The 22,740-nt window shown below is 43.6% G+C and overlaps 1 pseudogene; it reads left to right on the plus strand.

Annotated features, from left to right (window-relative positions):
* The first annotated feature begins 385 nt into the window (after positions 1-385).
* LOC119283528 lies at positions 386-22,193 on the plus strand (annotated as a pseudogene).
* The last annotated feature ends 547 nt before the right edge of the window (positions 22,194-22,740 follow it).

The following is a 22,740-nucleotide window of genomic DNA, read 5'->3' on the forward strand; positions in this document are numbered from 1 at the left end:
CTAACATTTTATAGACCTCTTTCACCCATGATTTGGGCATCAATATGGACTCAAACAAGCATGGTGCAATGGAACAAAATGAAGAGCACATCCTAATGAACAATTTGATATATGGCACATACAAAACAGAGCTACAAATGCGGAGTTATGGTGTAATGAACATGAGCTGAAAATGTTAGGGACTTGAGGAAAAAGGGGTCAACCTAGGGTTTGACCCGATCTGGATCTGGATCTGGCGCGCGCGGATGACGAGGACGGTCGGGGTCTTCGCCGGAGTAGCGGAAGGCGGTGGCCAGCGCGGAGCTCAGCGGCGGAGGAGGTGGACGACGGGCGGCGGCCTCGGGCGTGGGCCGGGAGGCGCGGGCCAGCGAGGTGGCGCGATCCGATGGCCGGGGTTGCAGTCGGCGGCAAGCCGGAGCGGAGCGAGGCGGTGGCCCGCACAGAGCTCAGCAGCGGAGGCGGCGCGGATGCGCAGGCCGGGAGGCGGATCCCGCAGGCTCGCGCGGGCCTACTCCGGGCCCCACGGGCCGCGGTGGAGGGAGGCGGCAGAGGCGACAGCTGGCGGCGCGCGAGTGGACGGGGCGCGGCAGTGGACGCGTCGGGCGCCGCCCGGACGTGTCCGGCGCGGAGTGAGAGGGAGGTCTAGGGTTAGACTGCGCGAAAAATCCGGGAGGGGCACATATTTGTAGGTAGAGGGAGCTAGAAGAGTCCAAATGAGGTGCGGTTTTCGGCCAAGCAATCGTGATCGAGCGGCCGAGAGGATGGAGGGGGTTTGGATGGGTTTTGGGCCACTTTGAAGGGGTGTTGGGGTGTAACACACACGAGGCCTTTACGGTTCCCTGGTTAACTGTTGGAGTATCAAACGGATTCCAAATGGCACGAAACTTGACAGGCAGTCTACCGGTGGTGTACCAAGGTCGCTTGGCAAATCTCGGACCATTCCAAGAAAGTTTTACACCCGCTCACGAAAAGAGACAAAAGGGGCGCCGAAGGACGTAGGAGTGTCGGATCGCAAAACGGACAACGGGGAAAATGCTCGGATGCATGAGACGAACACGTATGCAAATGAGATGCACATGATGACATGATATGCAATGCATGACATGGACAAAATGCAAAACGAAGACAAAACCCAACCACGAGGGAATATCATAACTTAGAGCCGAAAATGGCAAGAGTTGGAATACAAATATGGTAAGTTACATCTGGGGTGTTACAGTTGAAGATGGACTTGGCGGCGTATGCTGAAGCTAGAGCCAGGATTGCCACACCTGAATCAGATTTCTCTTCAGACTCCACCTCCGCCTCCTCAAATGCAGACTCCTCCTATGAATTTATCTCCTTGCGAACAAACGCACGAGCCTTGCTGGATGAGCTCTTCTTGTGTGATGAAGACTTCGACGAAGACTTGGAAGAAGACTTTGAGGATTTCTTCTTCTTCTTGTCATAAGAATCATATTCCTTGCTCTTCTTCTTCTTGTTGTTCTCATTGTCCCATTGAGGACATTCAGAGATGTAGTGACCAGGTTTCTTGCACTTGTGGCACATTCTCTTACTATAGTCATGGGAGGAAGCTTCATCATTTCTTGAGCTGGATCTCGAAGACTGTCTGAAGCCTTTCTTCTTGGTGAACCTCTGGAACTTCCTCACTAGCATGGCAAGTTCCTTTCCAATGTCTTCAAGATCTCAGAACTGCAGTCAGATTCTTCTTCAGATGAGGAAGCAGTCTTTGCCTTCAAAGCACGAGTTCGGCCATAGTTGGGACCATAGATATCTATTTTCTCAGATTACTGAAACTCATGTGTGTTGAGCCTCTTGTAGCGACCAGACCTCAAACAGTCTGATCTCTGTGCTCCGGTGTCATCCCTGGATCAGTAATGCTGACACCACACAGTACTCGGAGGATTTATAGCAGAGTAGCAATCACACACTTATTACATCGAGTGTCTCAAAAGAGAACTTATTACAATAAATATGGCTTAAGGCCATCTAATAACGATAACAGCGGAAGGCTTGGAAGATAAGTGAGTCCATCAACTCCAACGGCATCACTGAGTATAGAACCACGACCTAAAACTCCTTAATCGTCGTCTGAAAAGTCTGCAACATTAACGTTGCAGCCCGAAACGGGTCAGCACATGGAATATGCTGGCAATGTAACACATAGAGAGTAATGGAATGAAATAGCTATACTATATGCATATTTGGCTGGTGGAAAGCTCTATGGTTACAGTTTTGCATAAAGCCAATTTTTTCCTACTTCAAAGGAATAAATTTATTTAACTATCATGATGGTTGTTAAACATTGAGAATGGTTGACAGCATTCTCAATCCCAATTAAGCATCATCATTAAACATAACCCAACAAAATTAATTTAGAGTAACATGTTGAGATTCACATGATAATCCAAGTACTAGATACTCAAGATGTCCATAACCGGGGACACGACTAACCATGATTAGTTTATTACACTCTGCAGAGGTTTGCGCACTTTTCCCCACAAGACTCGATCACCTCCATTTGGTTTCTCGCACTACATGGTGTTTGAGAAGACGGATGACCGAGACATAGTCTTTCAGAAGTGCTAGCACCTTACGATCGGGTAGACCGTACCACCTACATCCCCTACATCTGCTAGTCTACCACTGTAAGAGTTCGCACGACTTAGTCAACTATGCTAGATCCCATAATAGCTTGTGGCTGCACACGGAAGTTTCTAGTATGAATAGTCTCATGATCCCTTTGAGCTTGGGTGGCGGTCCAAAAGAAAACAGGCAAGTCCTGGAATACCCAGGTGCCTCAATCCACCCAGATGTGTGTTTAAGTTTCCACCTTAGATAAACCATTAATTAACAATCTCACATCTGTCATGGATATCACTCACCCAATCCACGTCTACTAGCATAGCATGTCATAATAAGCAAACGTAGAAGTAACTCCCAAAGGTTTGATAATAACAGGTAATAAGTACTACCTCATCTACTTCCCATCCCACAATTTAATTAGATCCTAATCATGCAATGTGTGATGATTGATCTAATGCAATAAAACTAGGTAGTATAAAAGATATGATCAAAGTGTTACTTGCCTTGCTGATGATCCGCGAAACCTAACGATTCGAAGTAACAGGCGGCGCACTCCGGGTATTCTATCACAGACAAACAAACAAACATACAATAAGTACTCATCTAATGCATGGGTGAAACTCAAATAAGAGATCTAACCAGAAGGTTCAACTTAAGAACTCCGGTTGGCAAAAAGTATCAAATCAAACGAAGCAACGATAGTCAAACGGCGAAAGAAAACAACTTCGTTCTAGTAATCTGAATCTAGGGCAAATTTTTACAGTAGCAAAATCTTGTTTAAGTTGGTTAAACGGATAGAGGGTTTCGAGACGAAACTCTAGGCGCTTGAATCGCCTGATTCCGATAAACGAGCGAAAAGTTATACTAAAACGAAAATTGGATCAGAAATCGCGATCAGAAAAATCGCGGATTTAATCCGAGAAAAAAAACGACGAACGCCGATTTTTTTTTGACGACGGCATGGAAAACGAGGCGGCGGCGAACCTCGGGCGACGTGCGGCGGCGGCGAACCTCGGGCGACGTGCGGCGGCGGCGGCGGGCGGCGGCGCGGCGGCGGCGGCGGGGCGGCGCTAGGGTTGGGGCGCAGGTGGCTAGCTTCGGCTGGGCCTCCCCCCCCGGCTTATAAAGCCTAGTGGGCCGGGAGACCGGGTCCAACACGGCCCCTAGGTCGGTTCATTTTTTTTAATTATTCTTCTCAGAAGAAAAATAAAAAGAAATACTAAACGGACTCCAAAAATTCCGAAATAAATTTTCACGGGCTTCTAAAATCAAGCTGCACAAGGTGAACATTTATTTGGGGCCTAAATGCAATTTTGAAAAATGCACATTTTCCTAAATTCAAATAAAACACCAAAAAACTCCGAAATAAAATCTTATTTGATTTTATTATTAAATCCTCAATATTTATTTATTTTGGGAAAGTCATTTTATTCCCTCTCTCATATTTTTGTAATAGAAATAATTGATGATAAAATAAATAAAATAAAATGATCCTATTCTCAAAATTTGAGAAAACTCAAATATGAAAATAACGAAATCCCCAACTCTCTCCGTGGGTCATTGAGTTGCGTAGAATTTTCTAGGATCAACCAAAATGCAAAATAAAACATGATATGCATGATGATCTAATGTATAACATTCCAAATTGAAAATTTGGGATGTTACAAACCTACCCTCCTTAAGATGAATCTCGCCCTCGAGATTCGGGTTGGCTAGAAAATAGGTGAGGGTGGTCTTTGAGCAAATCTTCCTCTCGCTCCCAGGTGGCTTCATCCTCTGAGTGGTGGCTCCACTGAACTTTGCAAAACTTGATAACCTTGCTGCAAGTGACACAACTGGCAAACTCGAGAATCCTAACTGGTTTCTCCTCGTAGGTCAAATCGTTATCCAACTGAATAGTCTCCAATGGCACTGTATCTCTCAACGGTATGTCAGCCATCTCCGCATGCCACTTCTTTAACTGAGAAACGTGGAACACATCATGAACTCCTGACAATCCTTCGGGCAATTCCAACTTGTAAGCCACTTCTCCCATACGTTCCAAAACTTGATATGGTCCTACAAATCGTGGTGCTAACTTCCCTTTAACTCCAAAATGCTTTGTTCCCCGAAGTGGTGATACTTGAAGATAAGCTCTATCTCCAACTTCGTAAACTATCTCCTTGCGTTTAGAATCTGCATAACTTTTCTGTCTGGACTGGGCTACCTTGAGCCTATCGCGAATCAACTTCACCTTCTATTCAAACTCTTTAATCAAGTCAGGTCCAAACAACTGGCGGTCTCCAACTTCGTCCCATGACAACGGTGTCCTGCACCTCCTTCCGTACAAAGCTTCGAAAGGGGCCATCTTCAAACTAGTTTGGTAACTGTTGTTGTAAGAGAACTCTGCATATGGCAAATTATCGTCCCAACTAGATCCGTAATCTAGCACACAAGCTCTCAGCATATCCTCCAAAATCTGATTGACCCTCTCGGTTTGTCCATCTGTCTGTGATTGAAAAGCTGTACTGAATTCTAGCCTGGTTCCCAAAGTTTCGTGCAACTGCTTCCAGAACTTTGAGGTAAACTGGGTTCCTCTATCTGATACGATACTCCTTGGAACTCCATGCAGACATATGATCTTGGTCATGTATATCTTTGCCAACTTAGCACTGGTATAAGTGGTCTTTACTGGGATGAAATGAGCTACTTTCATCAATCGATCAACTACAACCCAAATCGAGTCATAGCCTGAACGAGTCCTGGGTAATCCCGTGATAAAATCCATGCCTAGCTTATCCCACTTCCATTCGGGTATCAGCAATGGTTGTAATAATCCTGCTGGCTTCTGATGCTCTGCCTTTACTCTCTGACATACATCACAAACTGCTACATACTCCGCAATATCCTTCTTCATTCCGGTCCACCAGAAAATATCCTTCAAATCCAAATACATCTTGGTATTACCTGGGTGAATCGAATATGGTGAATCATGTGCCTCTTGCAAAATCAACTTCCTGATCTCCGGGTCATTGGGCACGTAAACACGGTCTTCAAACCATAGGGTGTCGTGCTCATCCTCATGAAACCCTTTAGCTTTTCCTTTGCTCAGTTTCTCCTTTATAGCGGCAATCTCTTTGTCAGCTTTCTGAGCTTCTCTGATTCTATCCATCAAAGTTGACTGAATCTCCAATGCTGCTACATAGCCTCTCGGAACTATTTCCAAACATAGTTCAAGAAGATTTTCGGCTAACTCCCTTGGTATTTCTCCCGTCATTAACGTATTGACATGGCTCTTGCGGCTTAATGCGTCTGCTACTACATTAGCCTTTCCAGGATGATAATGCAATTTCATATCATAATCCTTGATAAGCTCCAACCATCTCCTTTGTCTGAGATTTGACTCCTTCTGTGTGAAAATGTACTTCAAACTCTTATGATCCGTGTACACCTCATAATGATTTCCAATGAGGAAATGTCTCCATGTCTTCAATGCATGCACTACGGCTGCTAACTCCAAATCATGTATAGCATAATTCAACTCATGAGGCTTCAGTTGTCTTGAGGCATATGAAACAACTCTCCCTTCCTGCATAAGCACTGCTCCCAGTCCTCGACGTGAAGCATCACAATACACCTCATAATCTTTGGTCTGGTCCGGCAAAATCAACACTGTTGAGGTAACTAAGCGTTTCTTCAACTCCTAGAAGCTAGCCTCACATTCCTCTGTCCATATGAACTTGGTATCCTTCTTTAACAACTCAGTCATAGGCTTCGCAATCTTTGAGAAATTCTCAATAAATCTCCGGTAGTATCCTGCGAGTCCAAGAAAACTCCGGATCTCTCCAACTGTTGTTGGGGCTTCCCACTTGGTCACGGTTTCAACTTTAGTGGGATCAACTGCTATACCTTCTCCAGATATAACGTGTCCGAGGAATCCTACTTCCTTCAACCAAAACTCACATTTGCTGAACTTGGCATATAATTGATGTTCTCTGAGCTTTCCAAGTACCAAGCGCAAATGCTCCTTATGCTCCTCTTCATTCTTCGAGTAAACCAGGATATCATCAATGAACACCACGACGAACTTATCCAAAAACTCCATAAATACTTTGTTCATCATGTTCATAAAATAGGCAGGTGCGTTAGTCAGACCAAATGACATAACGGTATACTCATACAGCCCATACCTGGTGGTAAAAGCTGTCTTCGGAATATCCTGTTCTCGAATCTTCAACTGGTGGTATCCTGATCGCAGATCGATCTTGGAAAATACCTTAGCTCCTTGCAATCGATCAGACAGATCGTTGATCATTGGTAGTGGGTACTTGTTCTTGATCGTTACTTCATTCAATCCTCGATAATCAACAACCATCCTTAATGATCCATCCTTCTTCTCCACTAGAAGTACTGGCGATCCCCAAGGCGAAGAACTAGGGCGAATATATCCCTTATCTAGTAACTACTTAATCTGCTTCTTAATTTCCACCAAATCCTTTGCTGGCATCCTATATGGTCTCTTTGATATTGGACCTGTGCCTGGCAATAGCTCAATCAAAAACTCAATATCTCTATCCGGTGGCATGCCTGGCAACTCCTCTGGAAATACATCAGGGAATCCCTTACCACTGGTACTTCCTCCTGCACAACTCCTGTTAAGCAATTTACTTGAGTCCTCTTTGGCACATGCCGGGATACATACTTGATCCTTCTCCCTTCTGGGGTGGTAAGCAAAATTGACTTACTAGCACATTCAATATTCCCTTCATACTTTGATAGCCAATCCATGCCTAATATCACATCCAATCCTTGGGATTCCAATACTATTAGGTCTGAGGGAAAAACATAGTTACCAATCCTTAATGGTAACCGATCACACCATAGACTAGCCACATACTCTGCTCCGGGCGAGGTTACTAACATGGGTGACCTAAGGGCTTGGGTTGGTAGGTTATACTTATCAACAAATCCTCTTGATATGTATGAATGTGATGCACCAGTATCAAAAAGAACGAGTGTAGTAAATGACTTAACCAAAAACTTACCTATTACTGCATCGGGCTGAGCTTCAACCTCCTCCACGCTAACGTAGTTCACTTGTCCCCTGTTAAAAGGGTTCGGCTTCTTTCCAGAACTTCCATTGCTATTTCCCTTTTGTAATTCAGGACATTCATTGGCATAATGTCCGGTCTTCGAACACTTAAAGCAAGTGACTTGGCTCAAGTCCTTCTTGGCTGGGGTTGAGGGGTTGGTGCGGTTCTGGCCGTTGCTTCCTCCATTGCCATAACCATTCTTGGTGCCATTGTGATTGTGCGAGCTACCTCCTCCATGGGTATGCTGATAATGTCCTCCCGGTCTAGGGGTAAAACATAGCTTCTGCTGAGCTCCTGAATTGTACTTTCCTTGTCCATACTTCCTCTTGCGATTCTCAATTTGCTGCTGCTTCCCTTCAATCATAAGAGTATGATCTACCAACTCCTGGTAGTTGTTGAAGGTGGCTACCATCAACTGCATGCTCAACTCATCATTCAGTCCTTCCAGAAACTTCTCCTGCTTAGATGCATCCGTAGCGACGTCATCTGGGGCATAACGTGCTAACTTACTAAATTCCTCCACGTACTGGCCAACAGTCCGTCCTCCTTGGCGCAAGTTGCGAAACTCACGCTTCTTCATGGCCATAGCTCCTGCTGAAACATGTGCAGTACGAAAAGCCTGCTGAAACTGGTCCCATGTGACAGTGTCAACTGGGAAAGTGGCTGTGAAATTCTCCCACCATGATGTTGCGGGTCCTTCTAGCTGATGTGCGGCAAACTTCACCTTCTCCGCATCTGTGCATCCTGCTGTGGTCAACTCCCTAGCTGTCTTGTGGAGCCAATCATCTGCTACTATCGGCTCGGTGCTACTGGAAAACACCGGCGGATTCAGCCTAAGAAAACGGGCTAAGTGGTCAATAGGTGGTGGTGGTGGTGGTGGGTTGTTGTTGTTGTTCCCTTGATTCTGATTCTGGACTAGCAACTTCATCAATGTGTTCTGCTGCTGGATCAACTGGGTGAGCTCCGGTGGAAAGGCAAATCCGGGGTCACGTCTCGGAGGCATCTGAGGGTTTAGACAAGATGAGATATAAGAATAGAGGGGGTCTAAAGAGAAAACACTACCCATATGCACATGAGGCAAAAGCAAACAATTCACTTCAATCAATCAAACAACAGCATACAATCGATCTAACTATTGCAAAAGTGCTCGAACTACTATATTTACATGGTGGACAACTAGTACTGATGAGGTGGTCTACTAGAAATATTCTTCGGTTGCAGACTCCATGATATCTGCTCCAGCTTCATCAACATAGTCATCATCGCTACTATCTCGTTCCGAGTCGGTGTCGGGATGTAGTCTTCCCGGCTAATCTCCTGGGGTTCCGCGTCTTCATCTACTGGCGTAGGGCCTCCCATAAATACTGCTAGCTTCATAGTTAGGTCGGCATTCTTATCCACCAATACTTCAATTTCATCTTCATAATCTTCACGTGTAGCCTTGAGTTTTTCCTCCAGTTCCTTGATTCTAGTCTTAGCCTTCTTCAGATCTATCATGTCGGCGCACATCTGGTTCTCCTGTCATCGAATGTGCTGGTTTAACTCCTGGATAAAAGCTGCAATTGATCTATCCTTCTGGGTGTTGATCATCTCCCAGTGCTCATCTCGGCGCCCACAAATCTGGTAGATAGTATCCTTGAGATCCTTGCGGTAGACTTCTCCAATGCGTCCCATGGCGATGTGAGCTGCCATGCTCTTTCCTAGACTCCAAGTTGGTGCATCAAAAGAAAATTCTATGGGCTCAGTGACTGGCATGAACGTCCTTCCTGGAACTTGAACTTGAATCATCCAGCGCTCTTCTTCAGGTAAAGTGGCGTTGTAGGTTCCTGTGAATCTTGGTACTCCTATGTTCAGGTATCTAGTGACTTCCTTCAAATGACGTCCAAAGGGTGTATCTTCATCTGGTTGTGTGAACTTGTTCCTTGCATCCGCCATCCTAAAGAGTAGAAAAGATGAGAGGTCAGAAGAGAAGAGAGTGAATTGTGATCTAGGTCTCTAACTTAGTGGTAGTGTCCTACAGTCAGCGTGTGCTCTGATACCATCTCTATAGCGACCAGACCTCAAACAGTCTGATCTCTGTGCTCCGGTGTCATCCCTGGATCAGTAATGCTGACACCACACAGTACTCGAAGGATTTATAGCAGAGTAGCAATCACACACTTATTACATCGAGTGTCTCAAAAGAGAACTTATTACAATAAATATGGCTTAAGGCCATCTAATAACGATAACAGCGGAAGGCTTGGAAGATAAGTGAGTCCATCAACTCCAACGGCATCCCTGAGTATAGAATCAAGACCTAAAACTCCTTAAGCATCGTCTGAAAAGTCTGCAACATTAACGTTGCAGCCCGAAACGGGTTAGCACATGGAATATGCTGGCAATGTAACACATAGAGAGTAATGGAATGAAATAGCTATACTATATGCATATTTGGCTGGTGGAAAGCTCTATGGTTACAGTTTTGCGTAAAGCCAATTTTTCCCTACTTCAAAGGAATAAATTTATTTAACTATCATGGTGGTTGTTAAACATTGAGAATGGTTGACAGCATTCTCAAACCCAATTAAGCATCATCATTAAACATAACCTAACAAAATTAATTTAGAGTAACATATTGAGATTCACATGATAATCCAAGTACTAGATACTCAAGATGTCCATAACCGGGGACACGGCTAACCATGATTAGTTTATTACACTCTGCAGAGGTTTGCGCACTTTTCCCCACAAGACTCGATCGCCTCCGTTTGGTTTCTTGCACTACATGGTGTTTGAGAAGACGGATGACCGAGACATAGTCTTTCAGAAGCGCTAGCACCTTACGATCGGGTAGACTGTACCACCTACATCCCCTACATCTGCTAGTCTACCACTGTAAGAGTTCGCACGACTTAGTCAACTATGCTAGAGCCCATAATAGCTTGTGGCTGCACACGGAAGTTTCTAGTATGAATAGTCTCATGATCCCTTTGAGCCTGGGTGGCGGTCCAAAAGAAAACAGGTAAGTCCTGGAATACCCAGGTGCCTCAATCCACCCAGATGTGTGTTTAAGTTGCCACCTTAGATAAACAATTAATTAACAATCTCACATCTATCATGGATATCACTCACCCAATCCACGTCTACTAGCATAGCATGGCATAATAAGCAAAGTAGAAGTAACTCCCAAAGGTTTGATAATAACAGGTAATAGGTACTACCTCATCTACTTCCCATCCCACAATTTAATTAGATCCTAATCATGCAATGTGTGAGGATTGATCTAATGCAATAAAACTGGGTAGTAGAAAAGATATGATCAAAGTGTTACTTGCCTTGCTGATGATCCGCGAAACCTAACGATTCGAAGTAACAGGCGGCGCACTCCGGGTATTCTATCACAGACAAACAAACAAGCATACAATAAGTACTCATCTAATGCACGGGTAAAACTCAAATAAGAGATCTAACCAAAAGGTTCAACTTAAGAACTCCGGTTGGCAAAAAATATCAAATCAAATGAAGCAAGGAAAGTCAAACGGCGAAAGAAAACAACTTCGTTCTAGTAATCTGGATCTAGGGCAAATTTTACAGTAGCAAAATCTTGTTTAAGTTGGTTAAACGGATAGAGGGTTTCGAGACGAAACTCTAGGCGCTTGAATCGCCTGATTCCGATAAACGAGCGAAAAGGTATACTAAAACGAAAATCAGATCAGAAATCGCGATCAGAAAAATCGCGGATTTAATCCGAGAAAAAAAATGATGAACGCCGATTTTTTTTATGATGGCACGGAAAACGAGGCGGCGGCAAACCTCGGGCGACGTGTGGCGGCGGCGGCGGGCGGCGGCGCGGCGGCGACGGGGGTGGGGGGGCGACGCTAGGGTTGGGGTGCGGGTGGCTGGCTTCGGCTGGGCCTCCCCCCGGCTTTTAAAGCCTAGTGGGCCGGGAGTCCAGGTCGGACACGGCCCCTAGGTCGGTGCATTTTTTTTAAATTATTCCGCTCGGAAGAAAAATAAAAAGAAATACTAAACAGACTCCAAAAATTCTGAAGTAAATTTTCACGGGCTTCTAAAATCAAGCCGCACAAGGTGAACATTTATTTGGGACCTAAATGTAATTTTGAAAAACGCACATTTTTCCTAAATTCAAATAAAACACCGAAAAACTCCGAAATAAAATCTTATTTGATTTTATTATTAAATCCTCAATATTTCTTTATTTTGGGAAAGTCATTTTATTCCCTCTCTCATATTTTTGTAATAGAAATAATTGATGATAAATAAATAAAATCAAATGATCCTATTCTCAAAATTTGAGAAAACTCAAATATGAAAATAACGAAATCCCCAACTCTCTTCGTGTGTCATTGAGTTGCGTAGAATTTTCTAGGATCAACCAAAATGCAAAATAAAATATGATATACATGATGATCTAATGTATAGCATTTCAAATTGAAAATTTGGGATGTTACACCTCTTAAGTATGTCAGACGGATCGAGAGTCTTGAAATCAGGGCGTCCTTGATTCATCAGGGCCAGGGTGTCGAATGAGCTATCAAGCGATCTCAGAAGTGTTTTGACGATTTCGTGCTTGGTGATTTCAGTGGCGCCGAGTGCACGAAGCTCATTTGTGATATCAGTGAGGCGATCGAGTATGAGCTGGAAATTCTCATTATCATTTGCCTTGAAGCGGTTGAAGAGGTTGCGGAGAACACTAATCCTTGAGTCTCTCTGGGTTGAGACACCTTTGTTGATCTTGGAGAGCCAGTCCCAGACTAGCTTCACAGTTTCTAGAGCACTCACACGACCATACTGTCCTTTGGTCAGATGACCACAAATGATGTTCTTGGCAGTCGAGTCCAGTTGAATGAACCTCTTGACATCAGCAACAGTGACACCTTCACCGACCTTGGGAACGCCGTTCTTGACGACATACTAGAGGTCGACGTCAATGACTTCAAGATGCATGCGCATATTATTCTTCTAGTAGGGGTAATCAGTGCCATCGAAGACAGGGCATGCAACGGAGACTTTGATTATTCCTGCAATCGACATAGCTAAAACTTCAGGTAGTTAAACCGAATCACACAAAACAAGGGAGCACATTGCTCTGATACTAATTGAAAGTGCTAGTTATCGACTAGAGGGGGTGAATAGGCGATTTTTATGAAAGTCTTCAAAACACGGTGGCTTTGAAGATAAACAGTAGAAATGAACCTATTGATATCCAGCGGAAGGTAGACTACACTAGACAAGCCATAGTCAAGTAAGCAATGAAGTGAAAGCACGAAGACTATCAACAGCTAGGTAGTATGGATCAGGATGGAAGATAGTATGAAGCCAAACAGCAACAGACTTCACACAATGAAGTCAATCAGAACATGCAAGCAGGCAATGACTTCACGAAGACAAACTGTAAGTAAAGAGAGGTAAAGGATAGAACCAGTTGCTTGGTGAGGACAAAGATTTGTTGGACCAGTTCCAATTGCTGTGACAACTGTACGTCTGGTTAGGGAGGCTGAGATTCAACTCAGAAGACCGCGTCTTCACCTTATTTCCCTTGAGCTAAGAACACACAGTCCTCGCCCAATCACTCTGGTAAGTCTTCAAGGTAGACTTCCAAACCTTCACGGACTTCGTTCACCAGCAATCCACAATGACTCTTGGATGCTCAGAACGTGACGCCTAACCGGATGGAGGATCCACAGTCCTCAAGTGTAACAAGTCTTCAGATCACGCAGACAGAAAGACTTCAGTGATGCCTAACACTCTTTGGCTCTGCGTGTTTAGGGCTTTGTCCTCGCAAGGATTTCTCTCTCAAATGCTTCGGAGGTGGGTTGCTCTCAAACGAGAAAAGCCGTGCACTAACTCTGAGCAGCCTCGAATTTATGGTGTAGGGGGTGGGCTATTTATAGCCAGGAGGCAACCCGACCTGATTTGTCCGAAATGACCCTGGGTCACTAAGGAACTGACACGTGTTCAACGGTCAGATTTCAAACACACGCTGCAGCTTGACTTGGGCTACAAGTAAAGCTGACTCATCCAGCTCTGGATAAGATTTGCTCTCACTATCTTCGCTCGAAGACATAGGATTTGGTTGAGCATCAGTTCAGTCACTCTGACTTTGTTCACTTGGCCCCCACTTAATAGTGCAGTGGTTCCTATGACTCAACAAAGAAGAAAAGGAAACTATGAAACAACTATGTCTTCGCACTCCATAGTCTTCACGTGAATGTCTTCTCGAGTCATAATCTTCGTCATGAATATCTTCACAGACCATCATTGTCTTCAATGTCTTCACACATTTTTAAGGGTCATCTCTGGTAGGTAAACCGAATCAATGAGGGACTACTACCTGTGTTATCCTGCAATTCTCACAAACACATTAGTTCCTCAACCAAGTTTGTCGTCAATACTCCAAAACCAACTAGGGGTGGCACTAGGTACACTTACACAAGCCGTACACGAGTATATGATCCACCTGCGACCTTCTTTTCAAACGTCCACATACGTCCTTTAAAGCCCAAATCTAATAATCCACAGCTATCAAGGGCGTCTCTGAAATTGCCCATTTGTGCTTGGCTGCGTTGAGATACTCCATTGTGTTTGGATTGATGGATGACTTCCGTAAAATCCCTAATGGCTAGCCAAGGGAGGCCCGAGAAACCAGCGAGAGCACATAAGGTCTCCCCAATTTTATACCTCTTGCTTATATCAGCCTCTCCGTAAATACTCCCTCCGTTCCGAAATAGATGACTCAACTTTATACTAACTGTAGTACAAAGTTAGTATAAAGTTGGGTCATCTATTTTGGAACAGAGGAATTACAAGTTAGACACAGCCTCTTCATAAATACAAGTTAAACACGACGGAGTAGTCCCTAATTCAGCAATACTAGTACCAATATGATATTTTGAGTGGCCCAAAACTTTGAGTTTTATCTCATCATTCCAATACAAAACTAGACCACCGCTCCTTTCTGAGCTGCTAAGGGCATGTACAATGCATAGCGGGAAGGTGATGCCTCGCATGTTATGTAGGATCAAATATGACGTAAAGTAGGTTCGGATAGGGAAGCGGGATCCTCTCCAGGAGGCGGTTGCTTGAAGAGAAAAAATGTGATCCGGTGACAAAAGCTGAAAATGTTAGAGTGAAAAGTAGAGATACATATGTACTAGTCTTTATTTTCTATTTTTTAATAAGGCCCATTAATAATAGCTTGCATTGGAGAAAACAATTAATGTAGATGCCTCAAATTACTTTTTGTCATGAGGCATACGTATCTATATGTCACCACATGCCCTAACTGGAAAAGATTTATTAAATCCAAAAGAGGACGCTAAGTTCTCGGCACAGTAGATTTGTTTTTTTAGCAACCTCGGCACAGTAGATGGGAAGCGGTCTAGACCCAGTTTGACTTGTGGGTTCAACCCGCACAACTGTAAACGGGCTAGGCTAAAAAAAGGATGTAAACGGGCTGGTCTGAGGACGGGTTGGATTCAGAAAATTGACCCAACCCACGCAGCTCCAGTCGAAATCCTCAAGGCGGTCGTGGCGGCGCATCGGTGAGGGCTTGGATGGTAGCTGGAAGGCCGACGGCGGCAAGGGCGAAACGGAGGTGGGGAGGGGGACTGCAGGCGCGGAAGTGAGCTCATCGACCCCGCCGACGGCAAGGTCTAGCCTTGCTCACCATACTCCGGCACCCCGCGTGGCACAGGTGACGCATACACCGGCCTCGCCTCCTCCTCCGTCTTACTGCTTGTGACCACTCCGAACTCAGATCGGCTCCTCCGAGGGGTTACCTCTTAATATTGCCGGATACACGCAAACGAATTTCTCAACGACGGCAGACGATACTTTCAGTACTGTATCCTGCCATGTGCCAACAATAGTACTAGTACTATGTGGTACTGCAGAAATGGAAACACATCCTTAATTATGCTGTTTCTTTTTTCTTGCGGGTGACATGCTATGCTATAGATCGTGCTAGTTGACTTCATATTTCTCGTTAACAATAATTTGTTCTCTATCTTTTGCTTCGGCTCAGTGTCCCAGACCGTGTTAGTTCTGCATGTGTCTTCTTTGTTTACTGAAACTAGCAGTAACAACAGTGCAATATAGTGTTGTTTGGAAAATTTCAGTAGAAAAAATGGTTCCGTTAAGAGAGTGTTGTCGTGAAATAGAGCCCCAATTCATTTGAAAACTTACTGAAGTCCCTAGCTGTTCTTCGTATTTCTGTTCATCAAAGTAGAAAACCAGCTTAATATCTGTTCTCTTCTTATTTTTTTCTCTTATTATTACTATAGCTAACTATACTCTGAAAAGAATAATCTTGTTGTCGCTGATAGCTTTGTTACAATGAAGATAGCAAACTAACGACCTCTTCCAGATACTTAAAGGCCCTTAGCACATGCCAGCTCTTTGCCCTATATTTGAAAGATTAAGAAAGCAGTATAAATAATATGTAGAATATCATAGGCTTTAGTTATATGCTATATTCTCTTAACCATCTGTTACACAACCTATCTTCCATATCCATTGCACATCTGCATGGGAAATAAAGAGACAGCTATTGAGGAGCACATTCAGCTTCCTCCAATCAAAGCAGCTGATACCTTTGACCACTGTTGCCCTTTCACCAAATTATGGTGACCAATCTGTCTTATTCTTTGATTTTATATTTCTATGCAAAGATTTGCAGTAGGCTATATAAGGGAAAATTTGCGCAGCTTCTCAGTTATTGATATTTTTGATACACTAGCTAAACTCAACAGTTCATGTTCTTTCTTATATGTACATAATCTTGTGACGTGATCTTTTGTGACAATGGTCAAAACAGGTTTGATTATTTTATGATTGTTGTATGTAGGCAATGGTGAGGAAAGAGGTGAACTGTTAGTGAAGATTTGTCTTTGGTGTCTCTATAGTTTAGTGAGCAGAGTAATAAGAATTTAGGGTTGGATTGGACCCATGAAGGTGCTGCATGCTGATTTATACGAAGATTACTCAACCTCTGTGTTTGTATATCTTAGAATCCAGGACCTGGACTGTTAGAACTCAAAACTTGAATTTAACTGAGAACAGGCTGATCCATCCATTCAGGTTTCACAAGCAATTCAAAAAGTAGAGGGAGAGTGGTCTGAGTGTGTGATGCATGTGGTGCTTCTGACACTGCAGGAAGTAGTGATCCAGCAACAGAGCAAAGTCGGTTGGTACTGCAGCTACCCACGTGGAAATAGAATCACAAGAGAGTGATCCTGGTTCTTGTTAAATCTGGTGTCGTGGTTAAATACGGGATTGCTGCTGACCCTAGGGACACTGAAATGGCTGATGAGCCTAGAGATCCAGCGCTTCATGACCCCACAGAGCTAGTAAACCTGAAAACTTTTGAATGTGAAGGAAATCAACCTGAGGATGCTTTAGACCTGCAAAACAGGTCAAAGGGTATTAGAGGAGTAGAAGCCAATTATGCTTTGAAGCTTGCGAACAATCCTCCAAAGAGATCTAAGTTAGATGAACACAAAGTAGCAATGCTTGGTAAAAAGCGAGCCAGACAAACTGTGATAATTAATGACGAGGATGCAAAGCAAGCTGGTATAATGACAATATCAACACCCAGGAGACAATCTCGTGCAGCTGGTGAAGTAGCTGCAGGAACACAGAACCAGCTGGCCATCAGGGACCAGAGGCAATCTGAAATGATGGGTCCAGAACGAAGTAATTCTGCCACCCCAAGTGATAGAAATGCAGATTCCAGTGTTGATGTTGAATTGGCATCTCCGAACTGGTCAAAGAAAATGAATGCTGAAATGCCCCCCTCAGATGGGTACCAACAATCTGTACCAAGGCAGGCCACTTTGAGGCAAAGTATGGATTCCAAGCAGTTCAAGGGCCGACCACTCTCTTCTCAGAGAGCAGATGTAACAGGGCAGAACATGGCAGATCAGAAACGAGCCAACAAGAGGTCTTTTGTTTCCAAGAAAGAAGCTTCAGCAAATTATACACAATATCATGACACATCTGTTGAACGACTTCTACAGGAAGTGACAAGTGATAAGTTCTGGCATAATCCAGGTTAGTTCTCCTAAATTATCCATGTTTCTTTTGGATCTCTTTAGTTTAATTAACACAGTTGAATACAGTTGCTTAATCTGGAAAATTATATGCTGTGTGATGAGAATGAATTATGTATGATTGCTTGCTTAATCTGAACAATTATAAGCTCACTGCTTTGTGTATGTATTCAAGGTTGTTATAGTTTGCTCAATGTATGTTTTTTTTTGTGTGTTCTCATTTTTTTATACTCTGGCACCTTTTCTTTTGCGTCTTCACTATTTCATCATTGATGGAAAGACTACTTTTGCACGTGTTCCTGTAATTTAACAAAGCACATTTTATCTGAGCAGAGGAGTCGGAACTTCAATCTGTTCCTGGAAGCTTTGAATCTGCTGAGGAGTACATTAGAGTTTTTGAGCCTTTGCTTTTTGAGGAATGCAGAGCTCAGCTACACAGTTCTTATGAGGAATCCCTTGAGGCTGTCTCAAGGGATGCACATGTAATGGTGCGCATTAGAACCGTGGATAGGCGTGAAAGAGGTATATCTTCCACTTTTTTATTCATGGCATGTTCTGTAGTATGCACTCTCGTTTCTTGATGCAATCATCACCTGACCAAATCATGATTAATGTGTCCAGGGTGGTATGATGTTCTTGTTCTACCAGCACATGAATATAAGTGGACTTTTAAAGAAGGAGAAGTTGCAGTTTTGTCATTCCCTCGGCCTGATTCAGGTGGCTCCACTGTATTTCTCTTTTAGTAGTTTATTAAGTGAGCAAATATTTTACTCTCGAGAAAGTGTTTTGACAACTCCGCTTATTTACCCATTTCATTGTTTTTAGCTGCACAGTCAAGTGATTCTAATAGGAAGACTGTTGGTTCAAATGAAGATGCCGAGTCAGAGTGTGGACGGCTTGTTGGTAGAGTCCGGCGCCATATGCCTAATGATACATGTGATCCCATTGGAGCAATTATCCGTTTTTATGCTGGGAACCCTTCTGATTCTAGCTGGTAATCTGATGTTTCCGATATCACTGTTTATTTGTTTCTTAGCTGGCTAACAACATATTGGATGCATTTGAACTAGTATTTGTTGAACTTGGTTTTGTTGGAGCCTTGCTTTCTCTGCAAATGGATTTATCATTGTGAATGCTCATTCTTTAACAATCCGCCACTCTGAAAGTAAATACTATCTCCGTTGTTGTTTGCTCATTAAGACTTCACTCTGCTCTCGTCATACATGCGTATAGTATCCACAATAAATGAGATTTTCTGCAAGATAGATCTATTGTTTTATTCTTAGGCATAGTTTTTTATTTGTATCAAGGGTTACTTGTTGAAAAAAATGCAGATTTTTCACTCACTGTTAAATTGAACTCTTGGACATGCATGCAACATCTGCTCTGCAACTCATTGCAGCTTCATATATCATACCTGATGCTGACAACCATAGCAGCCTATTGCCCAATGGATAGATTTAAGCTACACCGCAGCTAAACGTCACTCATCAGAACATGCTTTGTCGTAAGGTTCATGGGCATATTTGTTTTGTGGTTTTAGCTGTTAGGTTGATAGGTTCAACTCATATTCTTTGCTAATTTTGCTTGATGTTAGGAACACTATAACTTGACCATTTATCTATTGTTTATACATTTGTTAACTGAATCCTGTATGTTCAGTCGTCTTATTATTCTTTTTGTGTTGTATTTGTGACAGTGGGATTAATGTTCTGGGGAAACTCCAACCTCAAAGCACCTGGTATCTAACTGGTCTCGGTTCTCTCGCAACAACACAAAGGGAGTATATTGCGTTGCACGCATTCCGCCGTCTTAATGTGCAGGTGATATACAGTTATACTTAGTTAAATGCTATCTGGATTTCTTGGTTAATATTTTTTCAGTTGGTTTTGATCGAAATGTTTCCATTAGATGCAAAATGCAATTCTTCAGCCGAGTCCAGAGCACTTCCCCAAGTACCAAGAGCAGCCACCTGCTATGCCTGACTGCTTCACTCCAAATTTTTCTTGTCATCTCCATCATACATTCAATGGGCCTCAGCTATCAGCAATCCATTGGGCTGCAATGCATACAGCTGCTGGCAGAGGCAATGGAGTAGTGAAGAAACAAGAACCATGGCCTTTCACATTGGTACAAGGTCCTCCAGGGACAGGGAAAACTCATACTGTTTGGGGAATGCTAAATGTTATTCATCTTGTTCAGTATCAACATTACTATGCTGCTCTGCTAAAAAAACTTGCTCCTGAAAGTTATGAGCAAGTTGGTGGTAGTGCTAGCAGCACCTCAGAAGCTGTTGCTGCAGGCTCAATGGATGAAGTTTTGCAGAGCATGAATCAGAACCTGTTTCGCACTCTTCCCAAGCTTTGCCCCAAACCGCGGATGCTTGTTTGTGCCCCATCAAATGCTGCAACAGATGAGCTGCTTGCTCGTGTTCTAGATCGTGGTTTCATAGATGGTGAGATGAGGGTCTACCGCCCTGACGTTGCCCGTGTTGGAGTTGATTCACAGTCCCGTGCTGCACAAGCTGTTTCAGTTGAGCGACGGACGGAACAGCTTTTAATGAAGGGACGTGAGGAAGTAATTGGGTGGCTGCATCAACTAAAAGTCCGTGAACAACAATTATCACAAGAGATAACACTTCTGCAGAGGGAACTTAATATGGTTGCAGAGGCTGGTAGATCTCAGGGTTCGTTTGGAGTAGATCCAGACATGCTTGCTCAAAGGGATCGTAACCGTGATATACTGCTTCAGAAACTTGCTGCTTCTGTGGAAAGCAGGGATAAAGTACTGGTTGAGATGTCACGCCTGCTGATATCAGAAAGCAGGTTCCGTGTTGGCAGAAACTTCAATCTGGAAGATGCTAGGGCTAGTCTGGAAGCTAGTTTTGCCAGTGAAGCGGAAATTGTTTTTACTACAGTATCAAGCAGTGGTCGCAAGTTATTTTCCGCCCTTAATCATGGCTTTGATATGGTTGTTATTGATGAGGCTGCTCAGGCCAGTGAAGTAGGAGTCCTCCCTCCACTTTCACTTGGTGCAGCTAGATGTGTCTTGGTTGGTGATCCACAGCAGCTCCCTGCCACTGTTATTAGCAAAGTAGCAGGAACTTTACTCTACAGCAGGAGTCTTTTTGAGAGGTTTCAGCAAGCTGGTTGCCCTACCATTTTGCTGTCAGTGCAATATCGGATGCATCCCCAGATCCGTGAATTTCCATCAAGATACTTTTACCAAGGCCGCCTTACAGATAGTGAAAGTATCGCCAACTTGCCCGATGAGGCATTCTATAAAGATGCATTAATGACACCTTACATTTTCTATGACATCTCGCATGGGCGTGAGTCCCATAGAGGCGGGTCATCTTCATACCAGAATGTCCATGAAGCACAGTTTGCATTGTGTTTGTATGAGCATCTTCAGAAGTTCCTGAGAGCTAATGGTGGCAAGAAAGCATCTGTTGGTATAATCACTCCTTATAAGTTGCAGTTGAAGTGTCTTCAGCGGGAATTTGCGGAGGTTATGAATACCGAGGAAGGGAAAGATATCTACATAAACACAGTTGATGCTTTTCAAGGCCAGGAGCGTGATGTGATTATTATGTCATGTGTCCGTGCCTCAAACCACGGTGTCGGTTTTGTTGCAGATATACGTCGTATGAATGTTGCTCTTACTCGAGCTAGGAGAGCTCTATGGGTATCCCCTCCATCCTCCTTCAAAAATATGCATCAAGAGCAATGTACTAGTGTTGTTTTGCTGCTAGTTTTGTGCCATTGTACTGATATATCTTTGTTGTTTTCTAGGTTATTGGTAATGCCAATGCCCTCATGCAGTCAGAGGATTGGGCGGCACTGGTAGCAGATGCAAAGGCGAGGAAATGTTTCATGGACTTGAGTAGCATCCCGAGTGACTTCCTAGCTATGAACAAGTTTTCAAACGCCCGGGGCCTGAATTCTTCAAGCAGCACAAGGTACATGAGGACTAGTGGACCGAGACCGACGCATTTCGACATGCTTCCGGCACCAAGGATGGGTATGACGGCCGGTGAGGATGGCCATCCCAATTCTGTTGCGAGAAATGGTAGTTACCGGAATCTGTCCAATGATGTGGGGCATCCTGGTGATAGGTCTAGAGATAATTTGCAGTTTGGGAGGATCAGGGGGCCGAATCCGTCCAATGATCCGAGGAGACAAGCCTAAGGAGAACAAATTGGTGTCTGCAGTTTTTTGCGTGGAGTGGTGCAGCATGGAAGAAGGATGATGAAGCAGGATGTTGCCTGTTGCTACTAATCGGATGCTGTTGTATTGGGGCATGTGCTATGGGCTCTTGATTTTGTTGGCTGCTGAACAGATGGCTGCCTCAGGCCCTCGGCGTTGTGGAACCGTGCAGGACGGAGTTACATGGACCATTTTTGAAAAAAGGCTGTCAGCTGGACAGATGTTGCCGGGCATTGCTTTAATCTGCTTTCTATAGATTTATGTATTGTATACGCGAGCGGGCATTTTCATTTTTAAAATGTCACACCCTAGCTAGTCATGCATCAGAGTGTGTGCATCATGTTTAAATTTCCATTTAACTTGAAATGGGGATTGTGAAACCCTCAGAATCATTTTTGAAAATGATCCAAATAAAAATTTCTCCAAAAGGGTCCAAGAAAATGCTCATGTTGCTCTCTGAAAATATTGGACAGAGATAAAAATCAAACCAATATTTTTAAGAGCTCATAGGTATTTATTTTGGGCATTTGGAATTAATGCATAAATATTTGCATTGGAAATATATTAATTATATATATTAATATATGTCCAAATATTATGCCAATTATAAAGGAGCTCTGGAATAATATATTTAGCTCCTGCAAAAATTGGCATAAGGTATATAAATGATTTAATATTTTATTTAAATCAAAACAAATGTCAGAAATTAGAAAACAGAAATAATTAAAAAGGGAGAAGCTTACCTGGGCTCCTCCCTGTGCAGCCCAGCCAGCTGGCCGGCCCAGCCAGCAGGCGGCCCAGCCCGCCTCCCTCCTCTGT

Source organism: Triticum dicoccoides, chromosome 4A (assembly GCF_002162155.2).
Source record: "Triticum dicoccoides isolate Atlit2015 ecotype Zavitan chromosome 4A, WEW_v2.0, whole genome shotgun sequence".
Classification (NCBI taxonomy): domain Eukaryota; kingdom Viridiplantae; phylum Streptophyta; class Magnoliopsida; order Poales; family Poaceae; genus Triticum; species Triticum dicoccoides.